General features: G+C 36.0%; 1 long non-coding RNA gene across 1 annotated transcript; it reads left to right on the plus strand.

The window, feature by feature from the left end:
- Positions 1-12,513: 12,513 nt before the first annotated feature.
- Positions 12,514-15,402, plus strand: LOC141300963 (uncharacterized). Its single transcript, XR_012342073.1, has 4 exons — positions 12,514-13,048; positions 13,318-13,403; positions 13,682-13,771; positions 14,565-15,402. It is a non-coding gene; the product is annotated as an uncharacterized lncRNA (long non-coding RNA).
- The last annotated feature ends 5,813 nt before the right edge of the window (positions 15,403-21,215 follow it).

Consider the following 21,215-nt stretch of genomic DNA (forward strand, 5'->3'; position numbering starts at 1 on the left):
CATAAAACCAAGCAAATTATATATGAACAAATCCCTCTGTAAAAACCTTCAGGATATAGACAAGAATAAAAATGTCAAGTTTGGTGTGTGTAAGTGCTACTGAAGTGGAGATTTATGGCTCAGTGTAGGAGAAAAAACTGATTTTGAGAAAATGGCCTTTAAAAATATGTAATGTAATTGAAATTATTGACACAAATAGATCAAGTGCTATAAAAGAAACACTTAACAGTGTGTTTTGGATGTTTTCTTTCCACTAGTCTGAAAAAACACTTTATGAAAAACCAAAAAGCCAAAATCTCAAACTTGACAGGTGCATGAAAAAAAACTGTTTGATGCCAATGTCCCAAAAAACAACTTTTTTTTTTTTTACTTCAGACTAAATGTCTGTTACAGCAGATTTCCACCCCCATTCAATGCATGTTGCAGTTTCTAAATTAGACTTGAATGTACAAACATTACAGGGAGCTTAAAAACAGAAAGCAGAGGGACCTCAAAATGTCACGCCATTGCGCCTCTGACACGTGAGGAATCTGCACTAATCCATTCGGCATGTATAAAATAATTACTATAAATGACTTTCAACACATTACAGACAACAGGTGGAGACTGGCAGAGGTTTTCGCTCTAAAATGAAGCGACTGTAAGCAGGTGATGACAGATGCTCAGTCGTTTTGGCAGAGCCGCCCATCTCAAATGTCAGAGCAGATGCCCGCTTCTCCTTCAGCTGTCCGTCACACGAGAAGAGATCAGGTGACGGCTTTTTTTGCTCTTTTGCAGCAGAAGACAAATATCTAAAGCATCCTAGATTATCCAAGAGTGTCGTTTGAGTGTCGTTTGGTGTCTGTGAGATGGTCCTGAAATTGGAGCTTGGGCCAAAGCAAGGCCAACATAAACCCCCAATGGTGCCAGCAGCACAGTTTATCTAAATGATTGTGAGGTTTATCTCCTACGACTTTATAAGACCGACATGACAGCGACCGCCAGACGTGACTCACAATCTGTTTCTAGTATGGACACAGAGTGTGATGTCCCATACAGAGCTGAACTAGAGAAAATGGCACATTTAAAGGAAAACCTAATATAAAAGTTTGCCCAAATATGTCAATTTTGTCATTGTTTATTCTGCCTTTTCTATTTAATTTCTATTCATAGTGCATTGTTTTTCTTTCTGGAGCATCAGTGCACATTTGAACCTTCTGTAATAGTTGCATACAAGTCCTTCAGTTGTCCTCAGTGTGAAAAGATGCATCTCAGAATCATTCAGTAATTGTCAAAAAGTGTTCTAATACACAAAAATGCTGGAAAACCAAAGAATTTGTGGGACCTGAAGGATTTTTCTGAAGAACAGCAGGCAGTTTAAGTGTTCAGGACAAACAAGGGACTTATGAACTAAAGATCACTAAACAAAAACACACACACACACACACACACACACACATACAGCTGTGGATCATTCAGGTAACAACACAGTATTTAAAAAAATTCTATAGGAATTTTGAAAGGGGTCATTTTTATAAACTTGAATATTATTTTCTCTTGTGGACTATATGTAAACATCTTTTATGTGATATATCTTATTCAGGTCAGTACTAAATAAACAATAACATGCACTTTGTATGACCCCTCTTATTTTGGTAAAATATTTAACATTTTGCAAATTCTGATGGGGGTGTAAACTTTTGACCTCAACTGTACATTCCCAGCTAACAAAAATGTGTTCCAAGAACGTGCTAATGTTTCTATTTAGTTATGAAAAATGTATTTTTGAATGTTCTCTGAATGTTTAAAACCTCCAGTTTTTAAATGTTTTTAAATGTTTTAAAAATGGTTCTTCGTTACACTAACATGTTCCATTTTAGAATTTTCCAAACATCATTTGAATGTTTTTCCAAAGAAGTATTTAGTAAGGTTTAAAGAATGTTTCAAAAGCATTCTGTGAACTTCTATGGTGCCCCCGAGTTTGAACTTCCAATGTTCCTCTTGAACTTCCTCTTTATGCCTGAAGTAAGAAAGACATGAACATCTTGGATGACTTGGGTGAGTAAATTATCTGTACATTTTTGTTTCTGGAAGTGAACTTCTCCTTTAAGGGAATGTTCCATTGTATCATTCTGTAAACATTATTAGAACATTACTTTAAGCACTGGGTTACTGGAGGAATGAAGAAACGTTTGTTCGTAATCGTAACTTTGACAGAACCTTCTGTTTCCTGGTAGCTGGGTTAAACATAGACAGATCATGCATTATATTTCAAGTCTTCTGAAGTCATAAAAAAGTTTTGTGTGAGAAAAAGATTAATATTCTTCTCTTAAACTGCCACACAAACCTCGTTAGAATATGTGCATATTCAAAGTTGGTGCATCATAATTGCATAATTAGTGTAAAACAGTACCTAACTTTTTGGGTTCTGTGGAATAAAGTAAGTCATATATTTCATACATAAAGGTGAAATATGTTGTGTCCCTAAAACAGGACGTCCCCAAAACACAAACACAGATATAACACCAAACTGATTCTGACTGCCAAAGTTTATTTAGCATTAAGAGACCACCTGCTACTTTCAACGCCTGAGCAATGTTTGAGAGACGAAGCATGATGACATGAAAAACAAGAGTCCTGAGCCAAGAGCACACTGTTCTTTAACACTGGGCTGATGGGAATGAATCTCCTCACAGTGGAGAACAGAGAGGAAGAGGAAGCCTGTTTGAGTCTGGGGAACTTCTCACAGGATAAGCAACTCAGATCGGCTGAGTTGAGTCATGCAGTGATTGCGCTTAAAGTATGTCTACAAAAAAAGCTGTGGAAAAACATACAAATCACTACAACTGGAAAACAGCAGCTGTATTTTAAAATGCTAATTTGCATATAGCTCAATATACTCCGTTTTGACACAATAATGTACATTATTGTACATAATGAGTGAAATAGTCACTGTAAATCATCAGTAAATTTTTTTTTTTTTTTTTTTGACTATTTTACTGATGATTTACAGTATTAGATAAAATATGTGACCCTGGACCACAAAACCAGTCTTAAGTCGCTGGGGTATATTTGTAGCAATAGCCAAAAATACATTGCATGGGTCAAAATTTTTGATTTTTCTTTTATGCCAAAAATAATTAAGAAATTAAGTAAAGTTCATGTTCCATGAAGATTTTTTGTAAAATTCCTACTGTAAACATATCAAAATGTAATTTTTGATTTGTAATATGCACTGTTAAGAACCTAATTTGGACAAATTTAAAGGTGATTTTCTCAGTCTTTTTTATTTTTTTGCATCCTCAGATTTCTGATTTCAAATAGATGTATCTCAGTCAAATATTGTCCTATCCTAACAAACCATACATCAATAGAAAGCTTATTTATTGAGCTTTCATATGATGTATAAATCTCAGTTTTGTCAAATTTAACCTTATGACTGGTTTTGTGGTCCAGGGTCACATATAAGGATATAATAAGCATTCATTGCAATGCATTTTGTGATAGCTGTATTCCAGGGCTTGGTCATGCTGGCCTAAATATGGTATTGTTGACTACTCTACCAGTCAAAGGTTTTTGACAGAAGTTTTTAATGGTTTTTAAAGACGTCTGCATTTATTTAATCCAAAGTACAGCAAAAACAGTAACAGTGAAATATTTTTACTATTTAAAATAACTGCTTTCTATTTGAATATATTTTAAAATTTAATTTATTCCTGTGATTTCAGAACTGCATTTTTAGAATCATTACTTCAGTCAAATGATCCTTCAGAAATCATTCGAATATTCTGATTTGCTGCACAAAAAAACATTTATTATTATGTTGAAAGCAGTTTCTTTGATGAATAGAAAGTTCAGCTTTTATCTGAAATAGAAATATTTTGTAACATTATAAATGTCTTTATCATCACTTTTGATCATTTTAAAGCATCCTTGCTAAATAAAAGTATTAAATGAATTATACTGACTGATTTTTGAATGCTATAGTGTATAATGTTACAAAAGCTTTTTATTTCAGATAAATGCTGATCTTTGTATCGTTCTATACAAAGAATCCTGAAAAACTTAACTTAGCTGACATATAATAATAATAATAAAAAAATGTGACACTATATATATCATGTGACACTGAAGAGTGAAGTAATGATGCAAAAAATGTAGTTTTGATCAAAGAAATGAATGACATTTTAAAATATATTCAAACAGAAAGCAGTTATTTAAAATAGCAAAAATATTTCATAATATTGGCTCAAACAAATGCAGGCTTGGTGAGCAGGAGAGACTTTAGAAAAATTAAACATTAAAAATCTTACTGTTTTTGAACAGTAAGATTTTTAATGTTTAATTTTTCTAAAGTAGTGGTAGTTACTGGTAGTGTTAAACTAAAACCATAAAAACATGTTACCTGAAAAACAGAAAAATAAATAAATAAATAAAAATGACAAAAACACTATGATGTTATGAAGTTTCTAAATGTACTAAAATTAAAATTAAAAATTAAAATAAAAACAAAGAATATAAAAAGAAAGAAAATAGTCTAGCAGTCATAAAACACCACTAGTTAAAAGGCAGTGTAACTTCACTTTCTATATATGAATCAAAATGCTGCTTAAGTAAGCAGTTCAACAGGGTTTGAAAGTGAGCTAGCGAAAACAAAACTACCATCTGAACAAGAGCACGATATCACATGATTGTCATCTTATGATGCCAATTAGAGCGAAAAAATTACAAATGACTCCCAACCTCTAAAGCTAATTATTGCTGCCCAGAAGCACAGAAACAAGTCGCACGGCACGCATTGTGTTTATATGTTAGTAGAAGAGAAGAAACTTTGTTTTGGTAACTGGAAATGTTGGTGCACAGAAACCTGTGTAAGACAAACAGCCAACACAAATAGAACAGGGCTGCTTGAGTCAGCTGTTCACAGCACCCCGACAGAGAAATGTGCTAAATAAAAATATTTCCCTCTTCTCTTTTTCATCTGCCCTGACCCTGACTGAAGACCACCCTCAAGCACCCTCAAAAACTTCCATTAAACAGCAGAAAAAGACCATGTTTGATTGCATGTTTTCATCTCATCCAATACCTCCAGATATAGTTGTATTCTAACATCATCATGAACTTGTTGTAAGCTTTCAATAACAGGGACAACATAGGGTCGTCTCAACTCACACATGAAACATGGTTTGAAAAATACACTTTCAATAACTCAGAAATCTGTTAACTCAGCATTATGTATGTGCTAAAATACCATGTGATGTTTACTAAGTGTACAGTATCATATGGCCCATTTAAATCCACTACTATTCCAGGCTAAATACTACTTTAATTTTGTTTGTTTTATTGCTCTTTGAATGGAATTTGTTTTTTCTTTAATTAAGAATCAAATATATTGTACATACAAGAATACATCATGTGAGGGGTGTATATAAAAAGAAATACAAATAAAATACAAATTTACAGATGCATAGTTTGTATTGCTTTTAAGCTTTTACTTAAATATGCCTTAATGTCAAAACCAGTCAAACCAAAATTTATTCAGACACCACATTTCTCACATAATCAGTCTATTCGCTATAGTTTAGAAAATGGTAATAAAATATGACAAGAACTCAGAGTTAAACTGTGTCAGAACAAATTTATCTTGATAACGTCAGATAACTTTGATAGAAAGGTATGTACAGTAATGGATTACAATCAACTAAAAATTCGGACATCTGTTAGTATGGCAATATTTACACAACTATCAATACTTTGTTGACCGATTACTAAGCAATGTTGTTTTTTTATTGTGGTGAAAAAAGGTTGCATTAGCAACTTAAAGACAACACTCTTAAGCAAAACATGCAGGTCAAAGTGTCTAAATAATTTTTGGTCGCAAATATTTTTTTTAATCAATTTTACTGCTATGAAGGATTTTTGGGTATATTAGGTCACAGTTTACTTTATTTTGCTGTCCTCACTCTTATAATTTAACTATAATGTTCTGTACCCACTAGTAAATATCAAAAATTATATCTGGTGTCTAAATAATTTTTGGTTAGACTATAAATCGTTCAAAAATAGGCACTTTTGCAATCTCTTTGACTTTATAAATATATTAATAAACAATTTAATTTTATCAGCATCAAATGAAACAAAATTAAGACAGCATCAGTCTCTAAAAATGACAAAACTAGCTTTTATTTGATTTAATCTACATAAAAACAAACCGCCAAAACAACAAAATTTCATCAGCAAACTCTCCTATACTGTGCTTATTTTTATTATAAAGGAAATGCATTCAAACAGTTGCATTTAATGCAAATACACACAAAAGTAAAAAGTAGACAGTGTCAAATATGCCATCCTTATAAGTCATTCCTTACAAACCAAAAAAAAAAAAAAACTAAACTAAAATCAATTCCCATAGTTAAAGTTAAATATATATAATATAATATAATAAATTTCAGTATTTTACTGGAGTTTTACTGGAGTTGCAACTGTTACTGATACAAACTACAAAACTAGCTTTTATTTACTTTTTACAAAATACTTTTAACTTATACCTCATTTTGAAAGATCGCCCTATAGATTTACATTGTAAGTACAAAGAATTTTGCATGCAATATGTGTCAATGTTTTTTATTTTAACAAATTATTAAAGTCCATATTACAGTCTATGGTAAATGACAAAATGCCACTTTATATTTAACCTGGAATATCAATGAAATTTCCCAGACAAATGGAATTTATGTTTGGTTGCATGCAAATTGGTGGGCAATAAGCTGCAAAATGCTTCCAAAATGATAACTCAACTTCAATAGCCTGCATTATTTAGGAACAAGGCCTCAGCATTGGGTTGGGTTTGGAAGTAAGGTCCTGTGTTATTCTGGGTCTGCAAGACCTCAACATTGTTTAATGGTTGTGAGCAACTTCTAAGGAGTAAAGACTGAGAGCATCACCACATATATGAATAGAGATATTCTTGACTCCCATAATGATTGTGTAACCCAATCCAACGCTCCCCAGCCCAACCATCTGGAAGACGACTCCCATTTGCACTTCTCCAAAGGCAAGGCGCTTCACAAGCCAACAAATGAAACTCATGTGTCACTAATGTGTCTGTAGGTCTGATTGTGCTCTTAAAATCAGCTCAACGCATTGGAAAGCACATCATCAAAAGTGCCCTTTACTAACATTGTTTTTATATGATTAACACCAAGCAAAACTTATGAAACAAGATGTTAAACTTCAAATTCAATTAATGCACCTCAAGTAAGTGCTGTCTCTGGATCACCTCAACTTTCTTAAGGGCTTCAGACCTTCAGCAGAAGATCATCTCTCACAATCACAATACATTAAACTTCTTTATAGACTGCGTGACTGCCGCTTACGTAGATAATCAAAGGCACTTTGGTTTTAAGAGGCCTAAATTTGATGAAGGGTCAATTATAAGCTTTCATATCTATTAAAGATAAAGACCAGCACCAGACATAGAGACCCTAAAATGCATTACATAAATGCAGTTGGTTATGCATTACCTTCCATATCCACACGGACATAGACATTGTTAAATGAATGAAAGAGCAAAAAGAGACTATAAAAGGCCAGAACCACTCACGTAAATCATTGTTTTGTTAGCATTTTCAGATAGGTTGCTAGATTTCTAACCTGGGAAACAAACAGATGTGTCATGGCAATTAATGAAGACAGCTGAGCATGAAAAGTGTCCCAAGACACGTCTAAACAAGCCCCTGAAATCAGGCAGTCGTGTAAAACCAAAAGAGCCTCAGGTTGCATAAAACGCTATTACCTCATGTTTCAGTCAGGACAAAAAAATAGAATAATAAAGATTAAGCAGATGTACATTTTTGCTTTATATTTTAAGGATCTAAAGCATATTTCACCGCACAATTTTATCAGCAAACTCTCATACTGTGCTTTTTTATTATAAATGAATGCAAATGCACACAAGAGTAAGAATATAAATGTCACCAGCAAAATGTCTGTCATATATGCCATCTAAATAAGTCACTTCACAGGACCTTAACAAAAAAATACCATGATAACCACTGAAATAAAATACATTATTATAGTTAATGTTACATTAATGTATTATATTTAATATTAAATAATATATATATATATATATTAATTTCTTTTATGGACATTGGTAACAAGTTATAAGTTTTACCATCATTTTTACAGATTACCATGGTATTTTTCTAAGGGTAAGAATACTTTAGGTCCACAATGCAACATCTTAGATTAAACAGCCCTGTGATATTTCCTAGATATTCTAGCAATGAGAATAAACCTTATGAAGCTAAATGTTGAATTATTCTTAAACTGGAAGCTAAAATAAACAAACAAGCAGTGCCTATTATACTGAACACCTCAGTCATATTTAGTCTGAAACACTGAGTCATTTTACTCATGTCAGAAAACATTTTAACAAACACATATTAGTGTTACTGAAGTTCAGCCTAAGTTCTGCCAACGTTACCATTATGTTTTTGGTTACCATTTGGCTTTGGCTTTTGTTTTAAGGAACATTTCCTGATGTTCCTAAATGTAACATTTTTATAACATTTCAGAAACCATAAAATGTTTCACCCTAAGAGAATTAAACCTCCTGAGAGAAATATTACTATATACTGTAATGTTACTGCATGCAACTCTCAAGCGAAAAAAAGGTACAAATAAGAATAATAAAGAATATATTCTTACAATAAAGTAAATGCAATCAAACAGCAGCATTTAATGCAACACAAGTGTACAAATATAAATATGCTGGAAAATACAGACAGAGTGTCAAATATGCCATAATAAAATTATTTGACAAGACCTTACTAAAAAAAATTGTGGTAACCACAATTTAAATATTTTCCCATAGTTCAAGTTACTTTCTTTTATTATATATAATATAATAAGTATATATTAATTTACTAGTTACCAGTTTTACTGGCAAGACCACACTGTAACATTTTATACAACCTTGTGATTTTTCCTTAATATTTGACTAATAACTATAAACATTTTAATGCCAAATGTTAAATTACTGTTAAACTGGAAGCTAAAATAAACAAACTGGTATTGAACTGAACACCTAAATCTCATTTAGCCTAAACACTCAATCATTTTGCTCATGCCAGAAATTTTAATAAACAAGTATTAGTGTTGCTGGATGTTCAGCAAAACTAAATAATGGAAACTTGCCGCTAAAACTTAAAGAAAACATTTCTAAACATTCTTAATCTTAACGTTTTCATAACGATTCAGAAACCAAAAAAATGCTAGCTGGGTAACGGCCCTGAGAGAATTAAAGCTCCTGAGAGAAACGTAAAAACAAACCGCCAATAAATAATATTCCACATACTGTACGAAACTCTTTCGTGAACTAAATAATAATAACACATAGATCTTTCTGAAAACGTTTGTTTGTATAAAACTTCATTTATTGCCGCCAAAAGGACTATAAAGTTTCCCTTCACTTTCTTACACCTTGTTTACACTGTACACGAGTGACGCGACGCGCCAAACTACTGACTGAGTTCTGGACGCGCCTACGCTCCTATTATAATCAACATAACGGCTCTTCGTTCATTATGACACGAGCGTTCAGAGCAACTTTCTGACTGTATGAAATCAACCCATCTTACCGTATTTGTTGGGTTCTCTGCTGTACTGTAGGATGGGCACCGATCCCCGCCGCTCCGCGCGTTCGCCCTCACCGGCACCGGCGTCAAACACAGAGTCTCCGTCCGTTTCGTCTCCAAACGCGCTCCCGTCGGCGTGCGCCACCGGCACGACCATAAACCTCTCGCTCATGTTGGTCGTCCGTGGATCGGACCTGTCCGGTGTCTGATAAACTTCAGGGATCAGACAGCTTACGCCCGTGATTCATAGCCGGTAATCTGACAGTTTGTGAGTGCGCGCGCACCGAGGCGTGAATGTGTGTGAGGCGCGTTCGTGCAGAACGCGCTGCGCTCATTGGCTGAGAGCTGAACGGGGCTTCACTTCGTATAAATAATAGATCAATGAGCTGTATCAAAGTTGTTTTATTATTTTTATTTTTTTCTTTCTTTATTTGTTTGTATGTTTGTTTGTTTGTTTATTTTATAATAATAATAATAATATAAAAATACACTTTATTTTATATAGCACCTTTAAAAGGAGCATCTCAAAGAGCTGTATGAAGATTAAAATAAAAATAAATAAGTAAAAATAATTAAATAAATAATTAAAAGATCAAAAGATGCACACACACAAAAATAAAGGCAGTAAAAAACAAACAAGAATACAAAAACAAAGAAAAACAGAATGGTCACCTAAATCACATAAAAGCTACCCTGAAGAATTGAGTTTTAACGGATACTTCTTTCCTTAAAATCTTAAGGGATTCTGCATTCCTAATCTCAAGGGGCAGGGAATTTACAATTTAGGAGCCAATGAATAGAAAGCCCGATTGCCCATTTTTAGCCGAGTTGTTTGAGCATTTAAGACAATTTAGAGATGTGTTTAAGTGAAACAAGAAAAAAAACATCCATGGAAACTAAGAATCACTGCTGTTTTTGAGACAAATAGGCTACTTTTTCTTGAAAGTATATAAAAAAGAAGCTGTAATTATATTTTTTGACATTTATAAATCTATTTTGTTTGTGTGATATGTCTTGTGCAATGTGCTGTTTTGTCAGTAAGATCATTATTTGTGAACTGGACAAGCTCTGTCTAAATGATAAACACATATATGTGAACATTTAGCAGTTAGTGTTTAATTGTCCTAATGAAAATATTTTTTTATTTAATGGATGCTAATGACAGACACTTTCCTGTGCTGATGTTCTCTAGTGTTTTATATAGACATCCATCTCTTGTAAACTCATATTCACATGAGCCTGTGGCTTCATTAACATCCAATTTCTGTTTCCCTTTTGTGTCTCATAGATGGTTTCTCATAGATACAGATGAGTAACACATATGAGCAGTTTCCAAACCTACGGAAGATCTTCACACACAACATGATGAAGAGCTGCTTTTAATGATGATACTGGCTCAGATGGCTTTGAGTCACATAGAAAAATCAGTATTTCCACAATGTCACATGAAATAAAGACACTTAAACTCTGTTAAACTTTTTTGTCACGCAGGTCTGTTTGAGAAGGAATTAATAGCTTCATACAAAAGATGACGCCTAATATTATATTATCTAATATAAACTGTATGGTTCTGTCAGCTTTGAAAACATGCATTTTTCACCAATGATCAGGCCTATTACAACTATTGCGCTTTGGTTTGATTCAACTTTAACTGTAAAATCTGAATTCCACACCAAATAAAAAAAAACTGATGAATTGAGTCTTGTTGTGCCTCCACTGTATTTAATTAATTGACATGTTTTCTTCCGTTGTGTGAGTTCAGTCGTCAGCATTAACTGTTCCAGTCTCTCAGGCTTTGTTTCAGCTGCTGTGGGTTATTTTAAGAGACGGACAAAGTGGGACGGGATGATTCACATACTGACCGACACACACAACACAAACATGGGATCAAGATGATACATGTTTGGTTCTGACAAGAAATGCTGTACAGGAATATTCTGGAAAAAATTAAAAGTGAGATACAAGTGAAAGCATTTCATATTTCCACTGCATATTCTCTAAGACTTTAGAATTATTTCAAGGAAAAACCATAAAGCAATAAACATATAAGGCCCACACATGTCAAAGAAGATGAACAAGGATTACAGGAGAGAGATTTTTATCATTGTTTTCCTCATAAATATGGAAATGTTTCCTGAAGAATATACAACATTTTCTCACATGACCTCTAGATGGCAGCACATAATAATAAAATATCTAAACAATCTCTTTGTGACCAAGTTTACATGTATATCATTTTACATCATAGTGTTGTATTCCAGCAGGAATTACAGTAGTCAATATAGTGTTTTACATGAGTTAAATTACAGATGCTGTTTATCCAAAGCACATATAGTGCTGTATGATATACATGCAGTATAAATCTGATGACAGAAAAAAATTTATAATATAAGTATTGAATGTTGTGTTTTTGAAAGAAGCAGAAACATTTCATTATCCTGTTTTCAGAGTGCCTGCATTATAATAAACATTATTTGTTTATTTCTTAAAATAATATCTAAAGTATCCAAGTGCTCCTTGTTTTTCTTCTCCTGCTCTCTTCTTGATGTTTTCCAGAATTTTGGCCTTTTCAGTCTCATTTATTTCATTCAGTTTCTCACTCAGATAATCTATATGCATAAGTGTGAGCACAGAATCAGTCTTTAGTGCGATTGTCTGCACTGTAACCGATTTTTGTAATTTGAACAGTATTTTACTGTAATATCTACAGTAAGATACTGTAAAATGTATATACAGTATTTTACTGTAAACTGCAAAGGATTATGGGAAAATATATGATCACTACTGTAATTCTCCACTACTGTAAATCCGTTTACAGTAGTGAACTTGCCCGCGAAAAATTGACCAATGGCAAGGGAGATTTTTTTTTCTCCTGTTGAGAGGAAGTGGCGGTAAAAAGGACAAAAGAGAAATGTTGCATCAATAACTCGACAAAAAGGTTAGTATATTATTTCTGTTTTATGAAAAACTGAACAATTTTAATTTGTTTTCACTTGTTAACAGCAAACTAACAATATTCATCGTGTTTTTCATGTCGGTAGCCTTTTTTTTCTGACTGGCGGCCGGGGCGCCGCCATAACGGTGAAAACATGGACTGGTGAGTAAATTAAGGTGACCTATATTAGTCGAAATAAACTTTATTTAAACTGAGAAACACGTTTGTATATTCGGCTGCCCTTTAATGCAAGTTAGTTCGTCTGACGAGCCCTTACTCAAGCTTAACAGCAAACTGAGGTGAAATACTGAGGTAAAGTGCGTTAAGCAACACCACTGTTTCTGTGGAGATTTTAAACTGTATTTTCAAGCCCTTCTTTTGCTTGTCATTTTCAAGTTTCTGGTCTGGATGTCGTCTGTAACGTCGGAGCGCGGAGGTGTATTTTGGATCTTCTTCTGTGAATGACTGCCATAGTATCGACGATAATGAACTGGTAAGCTAATAATGTCAGTAAGCCGAAGTTGACAAACTTAACGTTAGTCACAGAGCAGCATACTATCTTTTAAACGCTGCCTCTTTATAGCTGGCAAGGTAATTCTCTTCAAATGATGTTTAAGTAAGAAATGTGTGTATGAATGTCGTATGTAACTTTATAGACGGTCCCTTCAGTGACAGACGTGACATAAACAGCGCGCTAACATGAAACACTGAGGTAAAACTGAACACCGCGGTTAACTGCATCTTTTGTGTTTTATTTTCAAGTTTGTGGTCTTGTGGTCATGTCGTCTGCATCGGAGGTGTATTAGAGTCTTTTCTGGTGATTGCCGTCGTCGCGGTGCAAACAACAGGTGAGCTTCCCCTTTCATCAATTTAACTAAGTTAATGTTAACCTTACTAAATTAGCCAAATTAGCCACAGGCTGCTGTTCTCCACTGACTTGCAGAACAGGTTAACTTTTTAAAGAGAGTAACGGGCTAGCAATATATTAATATAACAAGTTTTGCTAATAAATATTATAAATGTTTATTTTATTAAAAATGTAGATTTTATTACTGTACAGTAGTTGTCTTTTCTGATCATAAACTATAGTAACACTAAAAGGGTGTTGTGACACTGTCTGTTACAGGAGATTTCTCCAAGCACTAACTGGATGCTGACCATCAGGGGCAGAATCATCATACAGCCAGCTGTCCATTTTACAGACATGCAGAATCAGGTAACCCAAAACATTTTTGTTTTACATTGCATTTACATTCATGCATTTTTCAGATGCTTTTATCCTAAGCAAGTTATATTGTATTTAAAGTACACATTTGAAAGGTATTTATTTCCGGGGAATGTTTTTTATTACCATGTCTTGTCACATCAAGATTGAGTTTGCATGCACATTAAAATTATTTCTATTAAACCAGCATTTAAACAGCAAAATGCAGCTGCTTCAGGTATCTTTAACTTACTGTAACCTTTAAATTCATAATAGCAATCTTACCGTCTGTCAATTTAGATTATTGTTACTGTAAAGCAACAAATATAGATTTTTAATCATAGTAGGCCTATTATATGCACAGACTTTCTAGGAAACACACGTTTAGAATGTTTATATGAACAGATTGGTTAGCATTTAGCATGGTCTGTGGCAGACTTTTGAGTGTCAGGGCAACAAAATTCAATAAACAAGAATGTAATATTAAGTGATTTAAATCATGAAGAAAGTATTGTCTTTTTGCTCCATTTAGTAAAAACGGTTCTTAACAAAGCCATGTTGTGCATCTCTGCACACAGCAGTGTTTCATTACTGAATGAATTTACCTTTTTTAAACACCTAGAATCAGTGACTTACTGACCCATTCATAAAATTCTTTATAAAAAATTTCAAGAAAAAGTTTCTTCAGTTTTTTTTCTTACTACTGCGTTCATATGTAGTATATCATTTTTTTTTTAAATGCATACAGCACCAAGTTTGACAGTTGAGGCAAATTCTTTAAACACTGTTTTTCTTGTGCTTGCAGGTTTGTTCAGACAGTCAACCTTTGTGGCAGCAAATGCATTGACAGTCACAGATCAGATGGACTTCTGGAAAGAGGGTGCAAACAACAAGCATCAGCCTGAATCCCATTCTGCCGTTTCTCATCAGAGAGCTTGTCAACTTTGACTCAAAACTACTAAAATTTAACACAACACAAACACATTTTTACTGTATGATTTTATTTTATTTACACTACCAGACAAAGCTTTTGAACAGTAAGATTTTAAATGTTTTTAAAGAAGGTCTCTTCTGCTCACTAAGCCTGCATTCATTTGATCCAAAGTACAGCAAACACAGTACACTTTTGAACCATTTTTATTATTTAAAATAACTGTTTTCTTTTTGAATATATTTTAAAATGTAATTTATTGCTGTGATCAAACCTTAATTTTTAGCATCATTACTGCAGTCACATGATCCTTCAGAAATCATTCTAATAATTTGATTTTCTGCTCAAAAACTATTATTATGATGTTGCTGAAATTATTATAATGCTAAAATACATTTTTTTTTTCAGGTTTCTTTGATGAATAGAAAGTTCAGATAAACAGCATTTATCTGAAACAGAAATAGTTTGTAACATTATGAATGTCTTTATTATCACTTTTGATCAATTTAAATCATCCTTGCTAAATAATATCTTTCTATTCATCAAAGAATCCTGAAAAATCTAAAAATTAAATAATGTTTATCAGCATACTAGAATGATTTCTGAAGGATCATGTGATACTGAAGACGAGTAATGATGCTGAAAATTCAGCTTTGATCAAAGGAATAAATTAAATTTGGATCAAATTAATGCAGGCTTGGTAAGCAGAAGAGAATTCTTTAAAACAATCTTAGTGTTCAAAAACTTATGACTGGTAGTGTACTTACTTATTTTTGCTTTTCAGTATGTGTATGTTTGCCATGATACAAAGTCTCTGTACTTTTAAAAAGAAAATGTTCAACAATTAAAAAGAATATTATCAGAACTAATGCTTATGAGTTATTGTGATTTTTATGGGGTTGGGGTGGTAAAAATCTTGAATTACAGTGCTGTAGGTTAATTGGATTGTTTTTACAGGTAAAAAATGTTTAAAATAAATGAAAATAAACTCTATAGTACTGATACTGTAATTGAAAATACAGTAAAAATACTGTAATTGAAGATACAGTAAAAACACTGTAAATTAAATTACAGTAAAAATAATGTAAATGAAATTACAGTAAAAATACTGTAAATGAAATTACAGTAAAAATACTGTAAATGAAATTACAGTAAAGACCTTTTAGTACTGTAAATGCACTTACAGTATTAATACTGTAAACATTTTTACAGTAACTTACTGGCATCCAGCTGCCAGTAAGTTACTGTAAAATTTACAGCAAACTTTTTACAGTGTGTAGTTTTTCCACAAAGTCAAAAGCTTCAATCACCAGCTTTATTTTCTCTTTCTCTAATTCTTGCAGGTCTTCTTTCAGTTTCTTGACCAAAGACTCTGCATCCTGAATCTTACCATCATATTTCTTCTTTAAATCTTCATATGTCCTCTTCTCCTTCTTTGTCTTTGGGACATATATTTTTGCTGATTTGACATGTTTGCTGTAGTGGCATTTCTTTGTGCACACTGTACAATGATTATCTTTCATCACACTACACCATGAGAGATTACTGACCAACCAACATCCTGGATAATGACAATTGTCCTCACAGACGGTGCAGCACATCGCCATGCTGGCTAAAGCAGGATCAATATCAACCTTCACTTTGTAGGTCACTTCAACTTCATACTCAAAGTTTTTATTGTCTTTGAGATATTCCTCGTTCTGCTTTAGAGCTTCTTGAGTTTGTTTCAGCTTGTTTTGCATTTGTTCTATTGCTTTAACTTGTGATTGTAGATTAAAGATTTTTGCCTCCAACTGCTTCCGTTCTTGCAACACATCTTGAGTCTTCTTCAGGGTTTTTCGATATTTTGTGTCAAGAAATTTGAATAATCCTTTCATTCCTCTAACACTAAGATCCCATGCATGTTCTTGTATCATTTCATATTCTTCATCAGCAGCGCCTGACTGACAGTTGTCAAAAAGGAAAAACACTGGCTGATTCTGCTCATTTACTGCACTTGATTTCAGCCTCTTTAACAGCCGTCAGGGCATTTTTAGGTGGATATCCAGTTGAGTGTGTGAAGAGCAAGACAATGTTTTCAGCAATATCTCTTCCAAATAAAGACTGAACAGCATCAAATATGTATATTTGTCTGTCAGAGAGTCGATTTTGATGGGCCATAATCACCAGACAAACTGCATGTATTTTATAAACCCAGTCTTCTAATTCGCTTAATCTGTACAAACTCATGGTGATTTCTTTATCAAGATAAATTCCATGAGTGTTTCCAAATCCTGGTGTGTCGATGATTGTTAAATTGATTGGACTCTCTTGTGGATAAAAGCCATAAACAGTGATGATGGAGGTCTGACTGTGAGCTGATTTTAGGTCACTCTGATCATCTGTGATCTCGAACCAAATCTTGTCTTCTCTCTGAACACCCAACATGTAGTTGATCATTACATTGACCAGGGTTGTTTTTCCTGTTCCTGTTTCTCCCAACATCAGAATGGATTTATGAGGCTTGTTTCCATCTCTCTCCCCAAAGGTAATTTTTCTATATGGTGCAGACTGATCCAAATTGTCTGTCCTTGTTTGCAGACGATATCGAGCAGGATTTCCATCTTGAATTAAGATGCTTTTCTTGATGAGATCATTTTTGTTCTGCATGCAAAACAATGCACAATAACAAAACACAACAAAATTATAGATCAACAATTATAAATGGTGAATAATGCTATATTGGTAAATCATAATCAAATTATAAACACCAACATCCCTAATAATAAAGGCCCTTTCACATAACTCAACCCAGAAAAAGCAAGCAATATACATTTATCTTTATCATTTTCAAAATGTTGAATTATAGTGGTTTGTGCTGTAAAGATTTTTTTCCTTGAATCTGACTGACAGAGAGGCCCATTCACTGTTTGTATCACAACACTTGTTTCTGTGTGATATAGACAGCATTTTCCCCAACAAAAGGCAATGGCAGAAGAGTTGCATAAACCTCAAGTATGATGTTTTTTGTTTTTGTTTTTGGCCTGTTCAAAAATTTCTATGACATTTTGTGAGGTCTGGCCTCAGGTAGATGCAAAATGTCAACAGCTCAGTGTCTGTCATGCTAACATGTTGTTGGGCTCATGAATATTAATCACAATGTCTGTGTTTATCTAATTTGCTAAAGTACGGAATGTGAAAGGTGAGTGCTAGCCAATGGGATTATCAGATCAGACAAATCTAATTAAATTTGTGAATATGTCAAAAGAATCAAGTCTCACCTGGGTGTGTCCTGTTTTCTCAAACTTTCCTTTAGTGCTTTCTTTGTGTTTAAGTTTCTCTTGCAAGGACTTATGTGATGTATAGAGCTCCTCCTAGAATTTCAATTAAATTAGTTAGTTAGAGTCTTTATTGTCCCATAGGGATATTCTTTTTCACACATCCATCATATTTCCAATAATACAGCAGCAACATATAACATGTAGCATATAACATATAACATATAACATAACACAGTCCACCCCCCCCCCCCCCCTCTAGTTTTCCCCCTCCTCAACACAGTGCAGGCAAAAGGTGGACATTGCAGACAAACATTACACAAAAGAGGTACAAAACTTTTCTTAAAGTGGGCTTTTTTCCAGTCCAGGGCTCTGTAGACCTACTATGGCTGTGTCATCTGCATATTTGTAGTAAGTGGTGTTGGGTAGTGAACTCTGGCAGTCATTTGTGTAAAGTGTGTACAGTGTGTAATTAAAACATAAGACATCAGAGATTTCTGTAATATGTTCATTTATAGCACAAACATATGCAAACTGAAACTGAGAAATTTTCATGTTTATAACAAGCCTTATTCCCATATATAGAAATAGATAGATCTGTAGAAACAATAGATCTGTCTTACCTTGGATGTAACACTGATGGGTCTGAATGTGTGATTGATGTGTTGTTGTGAGGTAACACACTCTACACACACAGGCTGTTTGTCCTCCAGACAGAAGAATTTGAGTTTCTCACTGTGCAAACTGCAGTTCTCCTCAGATCCTAATGAATGGCTCTCATTTCTCTCCTTCAGGAATGACTCACACAGGTTTTGTAAAGCAAGATTAACTGGAGGTTCAAATTTTGAGGATCTTCTCCTGCAGACAGGACACTCCTGAGTATTTGTGGTTCTCCAGGACTGTTGAAGACACTCTTTACAGACACTGTGACTACATGACAGAAAAACAGGAGCCTTGAAGATTTCACTGCACACAGGACAAGAAAGCTCTTCTGCAGATACATGTAGAGAATCCATTTTCACAGTTTGAGCTCCAGTGATCTGAACTTTACTTTCACTTTCTGCTCAATCGTTTCAAAAATAAATAACCACGAGAATTGAAAACTTTCCATCTCATAAATCCTTGTTGAATCCTTGTTCTTGGTTTTCACTAATTGCTGATTCCTTTCTCAAACAAAAAAACAGTTATTTCATAAAAGAGAAATAACATGATAGTTGTCACAGTTCTGTCTGTCTTGTCATTGGTTTTTCCCATTTGTCTTCCCCTATTGATCTGTCATTTGGTTTAGCCCTTCGTTACTGTGATTCCCTGCACCTGTCCTCGTAATTATTAGTAATCTGTGTCACCTGTGGTTATTGATTAGTCTGTCTTTATAAGTCTGTCTTTGAGTTCAGTTCCCTGTCGGTCCTTTTGTCTGAATAGATGTGTGTGATGTTCCTGACTTGTTCCTGCCTTGTTCCAATCGAAGATTTATATTAAATATATTGTATATTGTAATCCTTGTCGTCCGTCTCGTCAACTCCTGCACGCACCCGTAACATAAGGACCGACCTAAACAGTCACAGCGTTTTTCCCCTGCGTTTATTTTCCGTTTTTGTCTCAGTGTTTTTGTTTTTTTTTTGGTTATGGATGATCCCAATGTCCTCATCATCCTTCTGGAGCAGGGGAACCGCTCTCTCGAGGACCACACCAGAGACTTCGTCCACCTCGTGCCTTACACGCACTACCCGGACAGCTGCCTGTGCACATTCTACCGAAATGGACTTAACAACACCATCAAGGCGCAGCTGTCCGGGGAGGGTCCTCGAGAGAGCATCGCTGATTACATCGAGTGGGTGTTGGTGTCCAGCAGAGCTTCCTTGACCATGGAGGATGACACCAGCCCCACTCATGACCCAGAGAGCAGCAAACCATCACCCCGACACGCAGAGTGGGAACCCGAGCGCACCGTGGATGCAGGACTAGAGCCGCGAGCGACAGAGCCAGAGTCCTCTCCGGCTGATCAGGTGCGTGAGTCGGAGTCTACATCTCTGACGGTGGATTGCGACGTGGAGCTAGGGAGGGAAATGGAGAGCCCTGCCCACTGCAACTCCGCTGGGGGTGAGCTGGATATCTCTGGGGACTTAATTGACTTTGTTTCTGAGACTGTGGATATTGACACGCCGGATTTAATAGACTTCTTCTCTGAGCCACTGACGCGCATTGACTTCCCTCCCACCCGCCCTCATCTGTCCAAATCTGCCTGGTTCCCGCTGGTTCCGCCCAGCCGCCCTGAGTCCCCGCTGGTTCCGCCCAGCCGCCCTGAGTCCCCGCTGGTTCCGCCCAGCCGTCTTAAGTTCCCCAAGTCAGCAGTCAGTCCCCTTGCTCACCCTCAGCCCACCATCTCTGCAGTGGGCTCGCCGCAGGGATGCCTGCTCACTTCGGTGGCAAGGCTGGAGGTTCCCTCAGCTCCGCCTCCAGCCTCCGAATCCAGACCTCCACCTCGGTCCTCCGACCCTGCGGCTCCACCACGGCTCTCAGCGCCCTCCTCTCCACCGTCGCCCGTCGGTCCACCAGCTCCACCGGTCTCCATCGTCTTTCCGGCTCCGCCCTGGTCAGTCGTCACCCCATCGGATCCTCAGGACTCTGCTCCTCCGGCTGCGCCTCGTCACGCCGTCCCACCGGCTCCTTGGGACTCCTCCTTCCTGCGGGCACAGCCTCCATCCTCTGTCGCTCCGGCTCCGCCGCGGATCTCCGGGACTCCGCCTCCGCCTCGGCCGCCAGAGCCCGTTCCGCCTTGGCCCTCCGGATCCGCGGTATCGCCCTGGATCTTCGGCTCTCCATCTCCGCCTCGGGTTCCTCTGCCAGCTGCTCTGCCTCTGTCGGTCGGCCCCACGGAGTCGGTGGTCCGTCCTCCACCATGGCTCCTCCCTCCGTCGGCTCCTCCGTGGGCCGTCATCCTGGCTGCGATCTGGGTCCTGCTCTCCTGCTTCAGGTCCCTCCTGTGTCTTCCCTGGCTCCTCCCACCGTCGTCGCCCCCTTGGACTGTCTTTTTTGTCACATGGACTCTTGTTTTTGTCCCCCTTCCGGGGTTGCGTCCTCCGCCGAAGCCCCCGCCCTCATTGACTCTGTTTTTCTGGTTATCCGCCCCTCTTGTCTGTTTTTGTTTTCTACGGCGCGAGGACGCGCCTTTCCGGAGGGGGGCGTAATGTCACAGTTCTGTCTGTCTTGTCATTGGTTTTTCCCATTTGTCTTCCCCTATTGATCTGTCATTTGGTTTAGCCCTTCG

The sequence above is a fragment of the Garra rufa genome, chromosome 24 (genome assembly GCF_049309525.1).
Source record: "Garra rufa chromosome 24, GarRuf1.0, whole genome shotgun sequence".
Classification (NCBI taxonomy): domain Eukaryota; kingdom Metazoa; phylum Chordata; class Actinopteri; order Cypriniformes; family Cyprinidae; genus Garra; species Garra rufa.